Genomic DNA, 21,457 nt, shown 5'->3' on the forward strand with positions numbered 1-21,457 from the left:
AGTTCCGAAAAGATTTAACATTAATCTCGTTTGTCCTTTCGTTTTTGGGCTAACAGTTTTCGTCAACAGCGGTACACGTGGACCGTTAACTTACCGTTTGTTAACAAATGTGTACCCAGATGAAAGCTGATAAGATATGTTCACTATATTATGTCAAAATAGTCCCTAACCCCCATTTTATAAACCCTAACCTCCAAAATTCACGGAGACATTAATCCATCTTGATGATAGATAGATAAAGTGGGATCCATTTCACCAATAAATAATAGCAAAGAAACGGAATGTCCTAGGAAATGAATCCTCTCAATTGTTAAAAAAGATTGGGAGTGTAAAGTGTGATTTTTAATCTTTTATTGTTCTTTCTCTCATATTTATTTTTTGTCCTATTTATAAAATTAATGGAGAAAGATTACACTTTACTCCCTCAATTGTTAAAAAAATAGAGAGAATCCATTCCCATGACTGAGTAAGTAAAATTTTTATTTTAGAAAAATAACATTAGAAAGACAATAATCTAAAGTGATGTTTTTTGGTTTAATATCTTATCTTGTGTATGTGATATTTATAATATGTTCTTAACCCACTGTTAAACCTTTGTAATTATATATTTATTATATATAATATTATGTATTTGTTTCAGTAATAATTAATAAAAATAAAGGATTAATGGTCAAATTAGTCTCCGAAAGATTGCACAATTATTATTGTTGTTTTCAAATAATTTTTTTAATCAAATTAGTTCCGAAAAGATTCAACATTAATCTCGTTTGTCCTTCCCTTTTTGGGCTAACAGTTTCCGTCAACAGCGATACACGTGGGCCGTTAACTTACCGTGTGTTAACAAATGTGTACCCCGATGAAAGCTGATAAGATATGTTCACTATATTATGTCAAAATAGTCCCTAACCCCCATTTTATAAACCCTAACCTCCAAAATCCACGGAGACATTAATCCATCTTGATGATAGGTAGATAAAGTGGGATCCCTTACACCAATAAATAATAGCAAAGAAACAGAATGTCCTAGGAAATGAATCCTCTCAATTATTAAAAAGGATTGGTAGTGTAAAGTGTGATTTCTAATCTTTTATTGTTCTTTCTCTCATATTTATTTTTGGTTCTATATAAAATTAATGGTAAAAGATTACACTTTACTCCCTCAATTGTTAAAAAAATAGAGAGAATCCATTTCCATGACTGAGTAAGTAAAGTTATTATTTTAGAAAAATAACATTAGAAAGACAATAATCTAAAGTGATGTTCTTTGGTTTAAAATCTTATCTTATGTATGTGGTATTTATAATATATTCTTAACCCATTGTTAAACCTTTATAATTATATATTTATTATATATAATATTATGTATTTGTTTCAGTAATAATTAATAAAAATAAAGGATTAATTGTCAAATTAGTCTCCGAAAGATTGCACAATTGTTATTTTTGTTTTCAAATAATTTTTTTAATCAAATTAGTTCCGAAAAGATTTAACATTAATCTCGTTTGTCCTTTCGTTTTTGGGCTAACAGTTTTCGTCAACAGCGGTACACGTGGACCGTTAACTTACCGTTTGTTAACAAATGTGTACCCAGATGAAAGCTGATAAGATATGTTCACTATATTATGTCAAAATAGTCCCTAACCCCCATTTTATAAACCCTAACCTCCAAAATCCACGGAGACATTAATCCATCTTGATGATAGATAGATAAAGTGGGATCCATTTCACCAATAAATAATAGCAAAGGAACGGAATGTCCTAGGAAATGAATCCTCTCAATTGTTAAAAAAGATTGGGAGTGTAAAGTGTGATTTTTAATCTTTTATTGTTCTTTCTCTCATATTTATTTTTTGTCCTATTTATAAAATTAATGGTGAAAGATTACACTTTACTCCCTCAATTGTTAAAAAAATAGAGAGAATCCATTCCCATATCTGAGTAAGTAAAATTTTTATTTTAGAAAAATAACATTAGAAAGACAATAATCTAAAGTGATGTTTTTTGGTTTAATATCTTATCTTGTGTATGTGATATTTATAATATGTTCTTAACCCACTGTTAAACCTTTGTAATTATATATTTATTATATATAATATTATGTATTTGTTTCAGTAATAATTAATAAAAATAAAGGATTAATGGTCAAATTAGTCTCCGAAAGATTGCACAATTATTATTTTTGTTTTCAAATAATTTTTTTAATCAAATTAGTTACGAAAAGATTCAACATTAATCTCGTTTGTCCTTCCCTTTTTGGGCTAACAGTTTCCGTCAACAGCGATACACGTGGGCCGTTAACTTACCGTGTGTTAACAAATGTGTACCCAGATGAAAGCTGATAAGATATGTTCACTATATTATGTCAAAATAGTCCCTAACCCCCATTTTATAAACCCTAACCTCCAAAATCCACGGAGACATTAATCCATCTTGATGATAGGTAGATAAAGTGGGATCCCTTACACCAATAAATAATAGCAAAGAAACGGAATGTCCTAGGAAATGAATCCTCTCAATTATTAAAAAAGATTGGGAGTGTAAAGTGTGATTTCTAATCTTTTATTGTTCTTTCTCTCATATTTATTTTTGGTTTTATATAAAATTAATGGTAAAAGATTACACTTTACTCCCTCAATTGTTAAAAAAATAGTGAGAATCCATTTCCATGACTGAGTAAGTAAAGTTTTTATTTTAGAAAAATAACATTAGAAAGACAATAATCTAAAGTGAGGTTCTTTGGTTTAATATCTTATCTTATGTATGTGGTATTTATAATATATTCTTAACCCATTGTTAAACCTTTATAATTATATATTTAATATATATAATATTATGTATTTGTTTCAATAATAATTAATAAAAATAAAGGATTAATGGTCAAATTAGTCTCCGAAAGATTGCACAATTGTTATTTTTGTTTTCAAATAATTTTTTTAATCAAATTAGTTCCGAAAAGATTTAACATTAATCTCGTTTGTCCTTTCGTTTTTGGGCTAACAGTTTTCGTCAACAGCGGTACACGTGGACCGTTAACTTACCGTTTGTTAACAAATGTGTACCCAGATGAAAGCTGATAAGATATGTTCACTATATTATGTCAAAATAGTCCCTAACCCCCATTTTATAAACCGTAAACTCCAAAATCCACAGAGACATTAATTCTTCTTGACGAGTGGTGCTGCAGTGGTGGAAAGCCATTACCCAGATTTAGAAGCCATGATGTGGAGCGTTGGTGGAGGACGAATTGGTGGGTTGTCACTGCAATCGCTGGATAGCTTTGATTCTAGCTCCTTCATGCGAAGAAAGAGGATGAATATGGATAAAACTTATTTTTGTGGGCTGAAAACTATGATTAAGAAATTTGAAACACTAGAACATCTAGAAAGGTTGTTTCATACCTGTCCAAGATATCGGGTGAGTTTAAATTTGTATGAACTATAGTTTCTTGAACCCCCTTTTACCATTAATGTGAGATTCACGTTTTTTGCTTGACATGTGCAGAAAGACCGCCACTGTAACTACTTTAGTTGAGTAGATGATAATGAATATGAAGCTTTTGAAATTGCAAATGGTGGGACAGACACAGAGTTTGAAGTTGAAAGTGACTATGAAAATTGAAAAGTGAAACTAGGTTGGAGAATAGGTAATTTGAAAGCTGAAGTTAGAGTAGTTAATATGTTAATTATTTTTATGTTTGTCCTAGTAATAGTACTTATGTTAGTGGTTGGAGAACTTTGTATATCATCTGTGAGAAAAAAAAAATTTATAAAAGCATTGGTGATTGGTGCACGAAATTGTGATCAATACTTTTACACAGAACAATCCCTAGTAATGGCTCCAAGGACTTGGTGCTCAATACCATGGCATAAACACAACTTCGCACAACTAACCAGCAAGTGCACTGGGTCGTCCAAGTAATAAACCTTACGCGAGTAAGGGTCGATCCCACGGAGATTGGTGGTATGAAGCAAGCTATGGTCATCTTGTAAATCTTAGTCAGACAGACTCAAATGGATATGGTGATGAACGAAAATAACATAAAAGATAAAGATAGAGATACTTATGTATATCATTGGTGAGAGCTTCAGACAAGCGTATGAAGGTGCCTTCCCTTCCGTCTCTCTGCTTTCCTACTGCCTTCATCCAGTCCTTCTTACTCCTTTCCATGGCAAGCTCATGTAGGGTTTCACCGTTGTCAGTGGCTACCTCCCATCCTCGCAGTGAAAGCTAATGCTCACGCACTCTGTCACAGTACGGCCAATCACCGGTTGGTTCCCGCTCCTACTGGAATAGAATCCCTCTTTTGCGTCTGTCACTAACGCCCAGCAGGTTACAAGTTTGAAGCACGTCACAGTCATTCAATCATTGAATCCTACTCAGAATACCACAGACAAGGTTAGACCTTCCGGATTCTCTTGAATGCTGCCATCAGTTCTTGCCTATACCACGAAGACTCTGATCTCACGGAATGGTTGGCTCGTTTGTCAGGCGAGCACTCGGTTGTCAGGCGATCAACCATGCATCATGTATCAGGAATCCAAGAGATATTCACTAAGCCTCAGATGCTTGTAGAACAAGAATGGTTGTCAGTCACCTTGTTCATAGGTGAGAATGATGATGAGTGTCAATCATCACCTTCATCAGATTGAAGAACAAGTGATATCTTGGACAAAGAACAAGCGGAATTGAATAGAAGAACAATAGTAATTGCATTAATACTCGAGGTACAGCAGAGCTCCACACCTTAATCTATGGTGTGTAGAAACTCCACCGTTGAAAATACATAAGAACAAGGTCTAGGCATGGCCGAATGGCCAGCCTCCCAAAGTGAGTTCAATCATCAAAACATGATCAAAAGACTCTCTATATCTATTACAATAGTAAAAGGTCCTACTTATAGAAAACTAGTAGCCTAGGGTGTACAGAGATGAGTAAATGACATAAAAATCCACTTCCGGGCCCACTTGGTGTGTGCTTGGGCTGAGCAATGAAGCATTTTCGTGTAGAGACTTCTCTTGGAGTTAAACGCCAGCTTTTATGCCAGTTTGGGCGTTTAACTCCCAATTAGGTGCCAGTTCCGGCGTTTAACGCTGGAATTTCTGTAGGTGACTTTGAACGCCGGTTTGGGCCATCAAATCTTGGGAAAAATATAGACTATCATATATTGCTGGAAAGCCCAGGATGTCTACTTTCCAACGCCGCTGAGAGCGCGCCAATTGGGCTTCTGTAGCTCCAGAAAATCCACTTCGAGTGCAGGGAGGTCAGAATCCAACAGCATCTGCAGTCCTTTTCAGTCTCTGAATCAGATTTTTGCTCAGGTCCCTCAATTTCAGCCAGAAAATACCTGAAATCACAGAAAAACACACATACTCATAGTAAAGTCCAGAAAAGTGAATTTTAACTAAAAACTAATAAAAATATACTAAGAACTCAACTAAAACTACTAAAAACATACTAAAAACAATGCCAAAAAGCGTACAAATTATCCGCTCATCACAACACCAAACTTAAATTGTTGCTTGTCCCCAAGCAACTAAAGATCAAATAAGATAAAAAGAAGAGAATATGCAATGAACTCCAAAAACATCTATGAAGATCAGTATTAATTAGATGAGCGGGGCTTTTAGCTTTTTGCCTCTGAATAGTTTTGGCATCTCACTTTATCCTTTGGAACTCAGAATGATTGGCTTCTTTAGGAACTCAAAATCCAGATAGTGTTATTGATTCTCCTAGTTAAGTATGATGATTCTCGAACACAGCTACTTTATTGAGTCTTGGCTGTGGCCCAAAGCACTCTGTCTTCCAGTATTACCACCAGATACATACATGCCACAGACACATAATTGGGTGAACCTTTTCAGATTGTGACTCAGCTTTGCTAGAGTCCCCAATTAGAGGTGTCCAGGGTTCTTAAGCACACTCTTATTGCCTTGGATCACAACTTTATTTCTTTCTTTCTCTTTCTCTTTTCTTCTTTCTCTTTTTTTTTTCGTTTGCTTTTTGCTTCTCTTTTTTTTTTGTGTTCACTGCTTTTTCTTGCTTCAAGAATCATTTTTATGATTTTTCAGATTCTCAGTAACATGTCTCCTTTTTCGTCATTCTTTCAAGAGCCAACATTCAGAGAACAAAAGTGTTGCCACCACATCAAAATAATTAAACTGTTATAAAATTCAAAATTCATGCAATTCTTTTTCTTTTCAATTAAGCACGTTTTTATTTAAGAAAGGTGATGGATTCATAGGACATTCATAACTTTAAGGCATAGACACTAAGACACTAATGATCATAAGACACAAACATGGATAAACATAAGCACTAAAATTCGAAAAACAGAAGAATAAAGAACAAGGAAATCAAGGAACGGGTCCACCTTAGTGATGGCGGCTCTTCCTTCCTCTTGAAGGTCCTATGGAGTGCTTGAGCTCCTCAATGTCTCTTCCTTGCCTTTGTTGCTCCTCTCTCATGATTCTTTGATCTTCTCTTATTTCATGGAGGAGAATGGAGTGTTCTTGGTGCTCCACCCTTAGTTGTCCCATGTTGGAACTCAATTCTCCTAGGGAGGTGTTTAGTTGCTCCCAATAGTTTTGTGGAGGAAAGTGCATCCCTTGAGGCATCTCAGGGATCTCATGATGAGAGGGGTCTCTTGTGTGCTCCATCCTTTTCTTGGTAATGGGCTTATCCTCATCAATGGTGATGTCTCCCTCTATGTCAACTCCAACTGAATAACAGAGGTGACAAATGAGGTGAGGAAAGGCTAACCTTGCCAAGGTAGAGGACTTATCCGCCACCTTGTAGAGTTCTTGGGCTATAACCTCATGAACTTCCACTTCTTCTCCAATCATGATGCTATGGATCATGATGGCCCGGTCTAAAGTAACTTCGGACCGGTTGCTAGTGGGAATGATTGAGCGTTGGATAAACTCCAGCCATCCTCTAGCCACGGGTTTGAGGTCATGCCTTCTCAATTGAACCAGCTTGCCTCTTGAATCTCTCTTCCATTGTGCGCCCTCTTCACATATGATTGTGAGGACTTGGTTCAACCTTTGATCAAAGTTGACCCTTCTTGTGTAAGGATGTTCATCTCCTTGCATCATAGGCAAGTTGAACGCCACCCTCATACTTTCCAGACTAAAATCCAAGTATTTCCCCCGAACCATAGTAAGATAATTCTTTGGATCCGGGTTCATACTTTGATCATGGCTCTTGGTGATCCATGCATTGGCATAGAACTCTTGAACCATCAAGATTCCAACTTGTTGAATGGGGTTGGTAAGTACTTCCCAACCTCTTCTTTGGATCTCATGGCGGATCTCCGGATATTCACCCTTTTTGAGTGAAAAGGGGACCTCAGGGATCACCTTCTTCAAGGCCACAACTTCATAGAAGTGGTCTTGATGCACCCTTGAGATGAACCTATCCATCTCCCATGACTCGGAGGTGGAAGCTTTTGCCTTCCCTTTCCTCTTTCTAGAGGTTTCTCCGGCCTTGGATGCCATAATGGTTATGGAAAAACGAAAAAGCAACGCTTTTACCACACCAAACTTAAAATGTTTGCTTGTCCTCGAGCAAAAGAAGAAGAAGAGAGTAGAAGAAGAAGAAATGAGGAAGAGGGAGATGGTGGTGTATTCGGCCAAAGAGGGGGAGAAGTGGTGTTTTGGTTGTGTGAAAATGAAGGAGTGAAGAAGGGTATTTATAGGAGAGAGGGGAAATGGGGTTCGGCCATATTGGGTGGGTTTGGGAGGGAAAGTGGTTTGAATTTGAAGGGTGAGGTTGGTGGGGTTTTATGAAGGATGGATGTGAGTGGTGAAGAGAAAGATGGGATTTGATAGGTGAAGGGTTTTGGGGAAGAGGTATTGAGGTGATTGGTGAATGGGGAAGAAGAGAGAGAGTGGTGGTGGGGTTGGTGGGGATCCTGTGGGGTCCACAGATCCTGTGGTATCAAGGAAAAGTCATCCCTGCACCAAATGTTGCTCAAAATCACGTTTTGAGCCATTTCTGGCGTTAAACGCCGGGCTGGTGCCCATTCCTGGCGTTTAACGCCAGGTTCTTGCCCTTTTCTGGCGTTTAACGCCAGTCTGGTGCCCCTTTCTGGCGTTAAACGCCCAGAATGGTGCCAGACTGGGCGTTAAACGCCCAACTGCTAGGTTTGCTGGCGTTTGAACGCCAGCAACATCTTCCTCCAGGGTGTGCTGTTTTTCTTCCTGTTTTTCATTTTGTTTTTGCTTTTTCAATGGATTTTGTGACTTCTTATGATCATCAACCTACAAAAAACATAAAATAACAAAAGAAACTATATAAATTATAATCATTGGGTTACCTCCCAACAAGCGCTTCTTTAATGTCAGTAGCTTGACAGAGGGCTCTCATGGAGCCTCACAGATACTCAGAGCAATGTTGGAACCTCCCAACACCAAACTTAGAGTTTGAATGTGGGGGTTCAACACCAAACTTAGAGTTTGGTTGTGGCCTCCCAACACCAAACTTAGAGTTTGACTGTGGGGGCTCTTCTTGACTCTGATTTGAGAGAAGCTCTTCATGCTTCATCTCTATGGTGACAGAGGGATATCCTTGAGCCTTAAACACAAAGGATTCTTCATTCATTTGAATGATCAGTTCACCTCCATCAACATCAATCACAGCCTTTGCTGTGGCTAGGAAGGGTCTGCCAAGGATGATGGTTTCATCCATGCACTTCCCAGTCTCTAGGACTATGAAATCAGTAGGAATGTAATGGTCTTCAACCTTTACCAGAACATTCTCTACAAGTCCATGAGCTTGTTTTCTTGAGTTGTCTGCCATCTCTAGTGAGATTTTTGCAGCTTGTACCTCAAAGATCCTTAGCTTCTCCATTACTGAGAGAGGCATGAGGTTTACACTTAACCCTAAGTCACACAGAGCCTTCTTGAAGGTCATGGTGCCTATGGTACAAGGTATGGAAAACTTCCCAGGATCTTGTCTCTTTTGAGGTAATTTCTGCCTAGACAAGTCATCCAGCTCTTTGGTGAGCAAAGGAGGTTCATCCTCCCAAGTTTCATTTCCAAATAACTTGTCATTTAGCTTCATGATTGCTCCAAGGTATTTAGCAACTTGCTCTTCAGTGACATACTCATCCTCTTCAGAGGAAGAATACTCATCAGAGCTCATGAAAGGCAGAAGTAAGTCCAATGGAATCTCTATGGTCTCATTTTGAGTCCCAGATTCCCATGGTTCCTCATTGGGGAACTCATTGGAGGCTAGTGCACACCCATTGAGGTCTTCCTCAGTGGCGTTCACTTCCTCTCTATCCTCTCCCAATTCGGCCATATTGATGGCTTTGCACTCTCCTTTTGGATTTTCTTCTGTGTTGCTTGGGAGAGTACTTGGAGGGAGTTCAGTAACTTTCTTGCTCAGCTGTCCCACTTGTCCTTCCAAATTTCTAATGGAGGACCTTGTTTCATTCATGAAACTCTGAGTGGTTTTAATTATATCAGAGACCATGGTTGCTAAGTCAGAGGGGTTCTGCTTAGGATTCTCTGTCTGTTGCTGAGAAGATGATGGAAAAGGTTTGCCATTGTTAAACCTGTTTCTTCCACCATTATTATTGAAACCTTGTTGAGGTCTCTCTTGATTCTTCCATGAGATATTTGGGTGATTTCTCCATGAAGAATTATAGGTGTTACCATAGGGTTCTCCTAGGTAATTCACCTCTTCCATTGAAGGGTTCTCAGGATCATAAGCTTCTTCCTCAGATGAAGCCTCCTTAGTACTGCTTGGTGCATTTTGCATTCCAGACAGACTTTGAGAAATCAAATTGACTTGTTGAGTCAATATTTTATTCTGAGCCAAAATGGCGTTCAGAGTGTCAATCTCAAGAACTCCTTTCTTCTGACTAGTCCCATTGTTCACAGGATTCCTTTCAGAAGTGTACATGAATTGGTTATTTGCAACCATCTCAATAAGCTCTTGAGCCTCTGTAGGCGTCTTCTTCAGATGAAGAGATCCTCCAGCAGAGCTATCCAAAGACATCTTGGACAGTTCAGAGAGACCATCATAGAAAATACCTATGATGCTCCATTCAGAAAGCATGTCAGAAGGACATTTTCTGATTAATTGTTTGTATCTTTCCCAAGCTTCATAGAGGGATTCTCCATCCTTCTGTCTGAAGGTTTGGACTTCCACTCTAAGCTTACTCCATCTTTGTGGTGGAAAGAACTTTGCCAAGAAGGCATTGACTAGCTTTTCCCAAGAATCTAGGCTTTCTTTAGGTTGTGAGTCCAACCATATTCTAGCTCTGTCTCTTACGGCAAAAGGGAATAGCATCAGTCTATAGACCTCAGGGTCTACCCCATTAGTCTTGACTGTGTCACAGATTTGCAAGAATTCAGCTAAGAACTGATGAGGATCTTCCATTGGAAGTCCATGGAACTTGCAATTCTGTTGCATTAGAGAAACTAATTGAGGTTTAAGCTCAAAGTTGTTTGCTCCAATGGCAGGGATAGAGATGCTTCTCCCATAGAAGTCGGGAGTAGGTGCAGTAAAGTCACCCAGCACCTTCCTTGCATTGTTTGCATTATTGTTGTTTTCGGCTGCCATGTCTTCTTCTTCTTTGAAGAATTCGGTCAGGTCCTCTAAAGAGAGTTGTGCTTTGGCTTCTCTTAGCTTTCTCTTCAAGGTCCTTTCGGGTTCAGGGTCAGCTTCAACAAGAATGCCTTTGTCTCTGCTCCTGCTCATATGAAAGAGAAGAGAACAAGAAAATGTGGAATCCTCTATGTCACAGTATAGAGATTCCTTGAGGTGTCAGAGGAGAAGAGAAATAGAAAGAAGAAGGAGAAGAAGAATTCGAACTTTAATTAGATAAGGTTCGAATTGTGCATTGAGAAGGAGTGGTACTCCACAAATAGAAGGATGTGAGAAGGAGGGAAGAGAATTTTCGAAAATTAAGTAAAAGATTTTGAAAACATTTTGAAAAACACTTAATTGATTTTTGAAAATAATAGTGGAAAAGAAATCAAATGATTTTTGAAAAAGATTTTAAAATTAGAAGTTAAAAAGATTTGATTGAAAACTTATTTTGAAAAAGATGTGATTAAAAAATATGATTGGTTTTAAAAAGATGTGATTGAGAAGATATGATTTGAAAACAATTTTAAAAGATATGATTTGAAAACAATTTTGAAAAGATTTGATTTTAAAAATTAATGACTTTCCTAACAAGAAAAGATATGATTCAAGCATAAAACCTTCCTCAACAGAAAAGGCAAAAAATGTTCAATCAAATCATTAATTGTTAGTAAGTATCTTTGAAGAAGGAAAGAAATTGATTTTGAAAACATTTGATTGAAAAGATATGATTTGAAAAAGATTTGATTTTGAAAAACTTTGAAAACTTGAAAAAAATTGATTTTGAAAACAAAATCTTCCCCCTAGCACCATCCTGGCGTTAAACGCCCAGAATGGTATCCATTCTGGCGTTTAACGCCCAAAATGCACCCTTTTTGGGCGTTAAACGCCCAACCAGGTACCCTGGCTGGCGTTTAAACGCCAGTCTGCCTTCTTCATTGGGCATTTTTGAATGCCCAGCTTTTTCTGTATAATTCCTCTGCAGTATGTTCTGAATCTTCAATTCTCTGTATTATTGACTTGAAAAGACACAAATAAAAAATATTTTTGGATTTTTAATAATCAAAATGCAACAAGAATCAAATAACAATGCATGCAAGACACCAAACTTAGCAGTTTGTATACTACTGACACTACATGAGACACAAAAACACTCAAGTCAAGAGAATTCAAAGATCAGAGTAAGAAATCATCAAGAATTACTTGAAGATCCTTAAGACACAAGAATGAATGCATGCAATTGACACCAAACTTAAGATGAGACACTAGACTCAAGCAAGAAATATTTTTGATTTTTATGATTTTCTAATTTTTAATTTTTTTTTTGTGTTTTTCGAAAATTAATTGGAAAAAGATATCAAAATTCTTAATGAGAATTCCAGGAATCAGTGCAATGCTAGTCTAAGACTCCGGTCCAGGAATTAGACATGGCTTCACAGCCAGCCAAGCTTTCAAAGAAAGCTTCGGTCCAAAATACTAGACATGGCCAAAGGCCAGCCAAGCCTTAGCAGATCACTGCTCCAAAAGCAAGATCAACAAGCTCTTGTGATGATAAGTTGAAACCTCGGTCCAATGAAATTAGACATGGCTTTACAGCCAGCCAGATTTCAACAAATCATCATGAAACTCTAGAATTCATCTTCAAGAATTTCGAAAAAAATAAATGCCTAATCTAAGCAACAAGATGAACCGTCAGTTGTCCATACACAAACACAATCCCCGGCAACGGCGCCAAAAACTTGGTTCACGAAATTGTGATCAATACTTTTACACAGAACAATCCCTAGTAATGGCTCCAAGGACTTGGTGCTCAATACCATGGCATAAACACAACTTCGCACAACTAACCAGCAAGTGCACTGGGTCGTCCAAGTAATAAACCTTACGCGAGTAAGGGTCGATCCCACGGAGATTGGTGGTATGAAGCAAGCTATGGTCATCTTGTAAATCTTAGTCAGACAGACTCAAATGGATATGGTGATGAACGAAAATAACATAAAAGATAAAGATAGAGATACTTATGTATATCATTGGTGAGAGCTTCAGACAAGCGTATGAAGGTGCCTTCCCTTCCGTCTCTCTGCTTTCCTACTGCCTTCATCCAGTCCTTCTTACTCCTTTCCATGGCAAGCTCATGTAGGGTTTCACCGTTGTCAGTGGCTACCTCCCATCCTCGCAGTGAAAGCTAATGCTCACGCACTCTGTCACAGTACGGCCAATCACCGGTTGGTTCCCGCTCCTACTGGAATAGAATCCCTCTTTTGCGTCTGTCACTAACGCCCAGCAGGTTACAAGTTTGAAGCACGTCACAGTCATTCAATCATTGAATCCTACTCAGAATACCACAGACAAGGTTAGACCTTCCGGATTCTCTTGAATGCCGCCATCAGTTCTTGCCTATACCACGAAGACTCTGATCTCACGGAATGGTTGGCTCGTTTGTCAGGCGAGCACTCGGTTGTCAGGCGATCAACCATGCATCATGTATAAGGAATCCAAGAGATATTCACTAAGCCTCAGATGCTTGTAGAACAAGAATGGTTGTCAGTCACCTTGTTCATAGGTGAGAATGATGATGAGTGTCAATCATCACCTTCATCAGATTGAAGAACAAGTGATATCTTGGACAAAGAACAAGCGGAATTGAATAGAAGAACAATAGTAATTGCATTAATACTCGAGGTACAGCAGAGCTCCACACCTTAATCTATGGTGTGTAGAAACTCCACCGTTGAAAATACATAAGAACAAGGTCTAGGCATGGCCGAATGGCCAGCCTCCCAAAGTGAGTTCAATCATCAAAACATGATCAAAAGACTCTCTATATCTATTACAATAGTAAAAGGTCCTACTTATAGAAAACTAGTAGCCTAGGGTGTACAGAGATGAGTAAATGACATAAAAATCCACTTCCGGGCCCACTTGGTGTGTGCTTGGGCTGAGCAATGAAGCATTTTCGTGTAGAGACTTCTCTTGGAGTTAAACGCCAGCTTTTATGCCAGTTTGGGCGTTTAACTCCCAATTAGGTGCCAGTTCCGGCGTTTAACGCTAGAATTTCTGTAGGTGACTTTGAACGCCGGTTTGGGCCATCAAATCTTGGGCAAAATATGGACTATCATATATTGCTGGAAAGCCCAGGATGTCTACTTTCCAACGCCGCTGAGAGCGCGCCAATTGGGCTTCTGTAGCTCCAGAAAATCCACTTCGAGTGCAAGGAGGTCAGAATCCAACAGCATCTGCAGTCCTTTTCAGTCTCTGAATCAGATTTTTGCTCAGGTCCCTCAATTTCAGCCAGAAAATACCTGAAATCACAGAAAAATACACAAACTCATAGTAAAGTCCAGAAAAGTGAATTTTAACTAAAAACTAATAAAAATATACTAAGAACTCAACTAAAACTACTAAAAACATACTAAAAACAATGCCAAAAAGCGTACAAATTATCCGCTCATCAGTGATATTGTTATTTTGTTAGATCTTGTTAAGAGTATTGGTGAAATTTAGTAAATGAGGTTGGACATTTTTTTCTTTTTATTAACAGTCATGCAACCAGTATTTTTGACATTATTTTAACCAATTTTTATACAACTCTAGAAACAAGTAAATAAAAATAAACATTTAATTACACATAAGATAAATTAAGTCTAATTATATATATTGAGATCGAAGCATTTGCATGTCTATATAAGCATGTTAACATAGTCTTTAAAATAATACCAATCTTATAAACCAAGTCTTCATAATATCAAGAATAAGTTACCTAATTTTAGGCTATACCAAAAGATAAACAAGGCTATACAAAATACTTAGCAATATATCTATAATGCATAAAGCTTCTAATTCTTAGCCCTTTACAAAATACATAATTCAACCTTTAATACCCAACACATCTCAAACATCTTTGTCTTTTTTTCTCTGGCGTTTGAACTTGGGAGTTGGCACAAAAGTCATTAAGCTAGCTAGCTTTTTTTTGTAGTAACAGAATTAGTGCCCTTGATTGTTTCAGCCAAAACCGGAATTGTTGCAGCTGCAGCCGGTTGTGGTGAGGTTGGAGTTATTGCTTTTCTTTTAACAACATAAAGTTTTGGAGGCCTTGATCTTACTTTGTCCTGTATTTTACCATCATGGTGAAGAAAATCAATTCAATAATTAGATTTACATTATGGAATATTATAATTTAGAAAAAGTATAGGAAAACAACTCTCCTAAAAGTCAACATAAGCCAACTCTATTATAATTTAAATTTTATAAATAAATAAAAATTTAAAAATCAAAATTTAAAATAGATTTTTTCTATATTTATCCTAATCACAGTTATCACATTTATAATACACAATAAAAATAATCCATAAAAAACCTAATCCTTTTTCATTCCTTTGGAAACAGTCAAATATCTCCCTCCATAAACCCACCGTCTCCACATAGTTTTTGACGCCACTACTCACCGACCATTGTCGCGTCTTTCGTCAAGCTGTGCGGCCTCTTCCTCGCGTCCCGTCCCCGTCCTTCTTTCGTCTTCGTCGACGCCACTGCCCACCCTCCCGATGCATCTACACCGTCGCGGCCCCCCATCCGTTGCTACGCAGCCACCGTCGGGGTCCCATTTGCGACGCGCGATCAACTATTCTGATCCATGGTGACTTCTCCACTCGTGGTGTGCGACCTCCGTGGCTTCCTCCTCACAATGCGCCACTGCGAGTCCCCCCACCGTGCACACAACGCTGTCCAAGATGTCGCCGCCGGTCACCCTACGACTTTTCTTCTCCTCATCCTCCTATTTGATTTTGAATGATTCTTTTAATTAGTTTTTTATGCTTCTTTTCCCTAAAATTTGGATGATTATTTTTCCTATGTTTTGTATGTTTTTTTCTTAGGATTTGGATGCTTTCTTTTCTATGTTTTGTATATTTTTTCTTAGGATTTGGATGATTCCTTATCTTATGTTTTGGTGTTTTTTTTAGTTTGGACGTTTATTTTTTTAAAAGAGGAATTAGGGTTTGCATAATAAATGGTAAAAGGTGAATTAGAGTAAGAAGAGGTAATTAATAATCATTAATTTTGTATTTTTTAGAAAATAAAATCTAAATAATCAATAATTAATGACAATTCATTAGTATAGAGTGTGGTTTAAACATGCTTATTGGCTTGTTGTTGGTTATACCCCTATTGGTTCCCTAGCAAAATTGTATAATTTATAACAAAAGATAGATTACAAATAAAGTATCAACTTGGCTAGAAACAGATAAAGGTTGAGACTCTTGTGTAACCAGAGCCCCTTCCGATTAGCCAAGGATCATTTCAGTTGGTGCATTTTAGTGTGTTGGTGGTGGGTTGATAGGAATTTGAGCAGCAGGATCAATCGGGATTTCATTAGGTGCATCTTGAGCATTAGCACTAGCAGGGGTAGCAACTACTGCAAGTTGAAGTTGCATAAGCCTTGCTTTTTCAGTAGCTTCCTCTTGTTTCTTCACTTCGCACATTCTTTTGTTGTGCCCAACTTCATCACAATATAGGTACCATATTGGGTTATATTTTCTTTTCATCCATGTCTTTGATCCAACAGACCGTTCATCTTTGTCCTTCCTCCTATTCATTATGGGCCTACTCGGCTTGGATTTAACTGGAGGTGAAACCGGTGCTGGGGACCCTTTTTTTTTCATAGAGCTTGCTCTTTATTAGATTCACATTGAAGCAGTATGTTCTTCTATACGCATCCATTGTTAACCACCCATGGCAATACTCATCAAGCCTCTTGTCATTCTTGTCTTGAATGGTAGCAATGGCATGCATGCAGGGCATACCTGAGTAGCAGCACTATTACTCCTACTCTTAGGACATGTATGTTTATCTACTAAAGTTTTAATCTATCACAACATATCAGACTTCTTCAAAGTACAATACACTACACAAGAACAAATTTTCCCTTACAAATAGCCCTAACCCACATATTATCATTCCTCTCAAAAATAATATTCCTACTCCACTGTATAGTGTAGTTTCTAGTGGCATTTATAAATCCATGCATTGTCTTGAAGATCATACCTACCTCAAGCTTCAACCCTTCAAAAATTGCTTTCTCATTATATGGTGGATAAACAGCACAATCCTCCTCATTAGAATCCAATGCTTGATTCATGTCTTCTAAGTGCCAGGACCCACAATTAAATGCACTATCAGACTCTACATTACTTTCTAATCATGAAAAATTGATATCAAAGGCATTTACTAATCAGATTCATAAATAAATTTGTTACACAACACCAATAACATTACAACAAAATTCATTGAATACCATTTGAATATGATATATCATTGGTGCACGAAATTGCAATCACACTTTTGCAATTCCGCACAACTAACTAGCAAGTGCACTGGGTCGTCCAAGTAATACCTTACATGAGTAAGGGTCGATCCCACGGAGATTGTCGACTTGAAGCAAGCTATGGTTATCTTGTAACTCTTAGTCAGGATATCAATAATTATCAGGTTTAATTGTGAAAAGTAAAAGAACATAAAATAAGTACTTGTTTTGTAGTAATGGAGAACATGTTGAGGTTTTGGAGATGCTCTATCTTCTGAATCTCTGCTTTCCTACTGTCTTCTTCTTCATGCACGCAAGGCTCCTTCCATGGCAAGCTGTATGTAGGGTTTCACCGTTGTCAATGGCTACCTCCCATCCTCTCAGTGAAAATGTTCAACGCGCTCTGTCACAGCACGGCTAATCATCTGTCGGTTCTCAATCAGATTGGAATAGAATCCAGTGATTCTTTTGCGTCTGTCACTAACGCCCATCCTTCAGGAGTTTGAAGCTCATCACAGTCATTCAATCATTAAATCCTACTCAGAATACCACAGACAAGGTTTAGACCTTCCGGATTCTCTTAAATGCCGCCATCAATTCTAGCTTATACCACGAAGATTCTGATTAAAGAACCCAAGAGATATCTACTCAATCTAAGGTAGAACGGAGGTGGTTGTCAGGCACACGTTCATAGGTGAGAATGATGATGAGTGTCACGGATCATCACATTCATCAAGTTTAGGAACAAGTGATATCTTAGAATAGAAGCAAGCGTGATTGAATGAAAAACAGTAGTAATTGCATTAATCCATCAAGACACAGCAGAGCTCCTCACCCCCAACCATGGGGTTTAGAGACTCATGCCGTAGAAAATACAAATGGAAACGTGTAATGTGTCATGAGGTAGAGATACAATGTCAAAAGGTCCTATTAATAGTGAACTTGTAACCTAGGGTATACAGAAATGAGTAAATGACATAAAAATCCACTTCCAGGGTCCACTTGGTGTGTGCTTGCGCTGAGCACTGAAGCTTTCATGTGTAGAGACTTTTTCTGGAGTTAAACGCCAGCTTTTATGCTAGTTTGGGCGTTTAACTCCAATTTTTGTGCCAGTTCCGACGTTAAACGCCGGGAATTCTAAAGCTGATTTGCAACACCGGTTTGGGCCATCAAATCTTGGGAAAAGTATGGACTATTATACATTGCTGGAAAGCCCAAGATGTCTACTTTCCAACACAATTGAGAGCGCGCTAATTGGACTTCTGTAGCTCTAGAAAATCCACTTCGAGTGCAGGGAGGTCAGAATCGAACAGCATCTGCAGTCCTTTTCAACCTCTGAATCAGATTTTTGCTCAGGTCCCTCAATTTCAGCCAGAAAATATCTGAAATCATAGAAAAACACACAAACTCATAGTAAAGCCCAGAAAAGTGAATTTTAACTAAAAACTAATAAAAATGTAATAAAAACTAACTAAAATATACTAAAAATATACTAAAAACAATGCCAAAAAGCGTATAAATTATCCGCTCATCACAACACCAAACTTAAATTGTTGCTTATCCCCAAGCAACTGAAAATAAAAATAGAATAAAAAGAAGAGAATATACTATAGACTCCAAAATATCAAAGAAACTTAGCTCCAATTAGATGAGCGGGACTAGTAGCTTTTTGCTTCTGAACAGTTTTGGCATCTCACTTTATCCTTTGAAGTTTAGAATGATTGGCATCTATAGAAACTCAGAACTCAGATAGTGTTATTGATTCTCCTAGTTAAGTATGATGATTCTTGAACATAGCTACTTTATGAGTCTTGGCTGTGGCCCAAAGCACTCTGTCTTCCAGTATTACCACCGTATACATTCATGCCACAGACACATGACTGAGTGAACCTTTTCAGATTGTGACTCAGCTTTGCTAGAGTCCCCAATCAGAGGTGTCCAGGGTTCTTAAGCACACTCTTTTTGCCTTGGATCACTTAAATTTTTTTTACTGCTTTTTCTTGCTTCAAGAATCAATTTGATGATTTTTCAAATCCTCAATAACATTTCTCCTTTTCCATCATTCTTTCAAGAGCCAACAAGTTTAACATTCTTTAATCAAAAAATTCAAAAGACATATTCACTATTCAAGCATTCATTCAGAAAACAAAAATTATTGTCACCACATCAAACTAATTCAACTAGTTTCAGAGATGAATTCGAAATCCTGTACTTCTTGTTCTTTTATGATTAGAGCATTTTTCATTTAAGAAAGGTGATGAATTCATAGGACATTTATAGCTTTAAGATATGAACCTTAAATTTTATTAATCATGAATTAAGAACAAGACTCAAAAATAGATATAAGATAGGACTAATAGTAATAGAAAACAAAATTTTAAATGACTCTAAAATAGACTCCTAATGATATAGATTATCACAGAGTTAGAACTCAACAACCTTGATCTTGAGAAGTGGATGCTCCCTCAACTTGTGGGGTATTTGACCCTTCAAGGGAGAGCTTCTAGCGCTTCAGCTCCTGTAGCTCACGCCCCTGCTTCTCTTGTTCCTTCAGCAATTTGCAGAGCATGCAGTTTTGATTCTGCTGTTCTTCCTTAATTTGTTCCATAGCTTCTTGCAGCTTGGCAACAGATGCTTCTAGACGAGTCCAGTAGTCAATTTCAGGAAGTTCAGGGAGGAACTCCTGCGCCCTCCTTTTGATAGAGTTATCTTGCATTTGTCCTTCCATTGACCTCTTGGTGATTGGGTGCTCAATTGGGATGAATTCATCTACTCCCATCCTCACCCCAACATCTTTACATAGCAAAGAGATTAAGCTTGGGTAAGCCAGTTTGGCTTCAGTGGAGTTCTTGTTTGCAATTGTGTAAATCTCACAAGCAATCAGATGATGAATCTCCACTTCTTTTCCCAGCATAATGCAATGAATCATCACTGCTCTCTTGATAGTAACCTCAGAACGGTTACTAGTGTGCAAGATAAAATGCCCTATGAAATCCAACCAGCCTCTTGCAACTAGTTTGAGATCTCCCCTCTTGAGTTGGTTTGGGACACCTTTTGAATTGGTCATCCACTTGGTTCTAGGGAGGCATATGTCCTCTAGAACTTGATCCAACCCCTTATCTACTCTCACCATTCTCCTATTAAAGGATTCAGGATCATCTTGTAGTTGAGGCAATTTGAAGACCTCTCTTATTTTATCCAGATGGAAGTAAATAATTCTCCCTCTGACCATGGTTCTATAGGTATGAAAAGCGGTTCCAGTCATTCTCTGCTTATCTTTCAGCCACAGATTTGAGTAGAATTCCTGAACCATGTTTCTTCCAACCTTTGTCTCAGGGTTGGTTAGAACTTCCCATCCTCTGTTTCAAATTTGCTCTTGGATCTCCAGATATTCATCTTCTTTCAGATCAAATTTAACTTCTGGGATCACTGACCTTAGACCCATTATTTTGTGGTAATGGTCTGCATGTTCTTTGGTTAAGAACCTCTCTTGACTCCAAAGGTCCTTTGGAGCGTTCTCTTTCTTGCCTCTTGAATTGGTTTGTTTTCCTTTGGGAGCCATGATCTTGATGAGCCTTAGCTTAGTGATCACGGAAAAACACATCAAACTTAGAGGTTTGCTTGTCCTCAAGCAAAAAAGAAAGTAAAGAGGAGAGAGAGGAGGAGAGAAAATTCGAATGGTGGGAAAAAGCGGATGGCCAAACGTGTATTTATAAGGGAGGGGGAGAGATTTCGAAAATTTTGAAGGAGATTTGAGAAGATATGGAAATAATTTAAGAGATATTTGAGTTTTTGAAGAAGATTTGGAAAGGATTTGAAAGAGATTTGAAGAATGATTTTAATTTTTGAAAATTTGAAGGTGAATGATGAAAGTTTGAAATGTGTTTATGTAGAAAATTATGGATCAAAACAGGAAAGTTTAAAAAAATTTGAAGTGGAAAGCAAAATCTCTGTCCCCCACCTATCTGGCGTTAAACGCCCAAAATGGTATCCATTCTGGCGTTTAACGCCCAAAATATTGGCCAATTTGGGCATTTAACGCCCAGCCAGGTACCCTGGCTGGCGTTAAACGCCAGAAATCCCTTCTTCACTGGGCGTTTTGCTAAAGGCCCAGGATGCTGCACTCCTGGCATTAAACGCGCACCATTCTGGGCGTTTAACACCCAAAATGGTACCTTTACTGGCGTTAAATGCCCAGAATAGTGCCCATTCTGGTGTTTAACGCCCAGAGTACCCCTTATTGGCGTTTTTTTGCCAGCAAGCTCCTTTTCTCTGCTTTTTGCACTGAATCCTTCTGTAACTCTGTGAATTCCTTCAATTTTGATGATCACCCTTTGAGAATATGTATCAAACTTTTATTAAACAAAACAGATAACCTGCTAATGACTGGGTTGTCTCTCAGCAAGCGCTTCTTTATTGTCTTTAGCTGGACCTTTATTGAGATTTATTCAAGCCTCAGTTTTGAGCATTCTTGCTCAAAATTGCTTTCAAGATAATGCTTGATCCTCTGTCCATTAACAATGAACTTTTTGTCAGAATCAATATCCTGAAGCTCAA

At 37.9% G+C, this 21,457-nt stretch overlaps 1 non-coding gene across 1 annotated transcript; it reads left to right on the forward strand.

Moving 5' to 3' along the window:
• Nucleotides 1-10,059: 10,059 nt before the first annotated feature.
• LOC130953685 (small nucleolar RNA R71) lies at nucleotides 10,060-10,167 on the forward strand. Its single transcript, XR_009075846.1, has one exon. It is a non-coding gene; the product is annotated as a small nucleolar RNA R71 (small nucleolar RNA).
• Nucleotides 10,168-21,457: the final 11,290 nt, after the last annotated feature.

Source organism: Arachis stenosperma, chromosome 9 (genome assembly GCF_014773155.1).
Source record: "Arachis stenosperma cultivar V10309 chromosome 9, arast.V10309.gnm1.PFL2, whole genome shotgun sequence".
Classification (NCBI taxonomy): domain Eukaryota; kingdom Viridiplantae; phylum Streptophyta; class Magnoliopsida; order Fabales; family Fabaceae; genus Arachis; species Arachis stenosperma.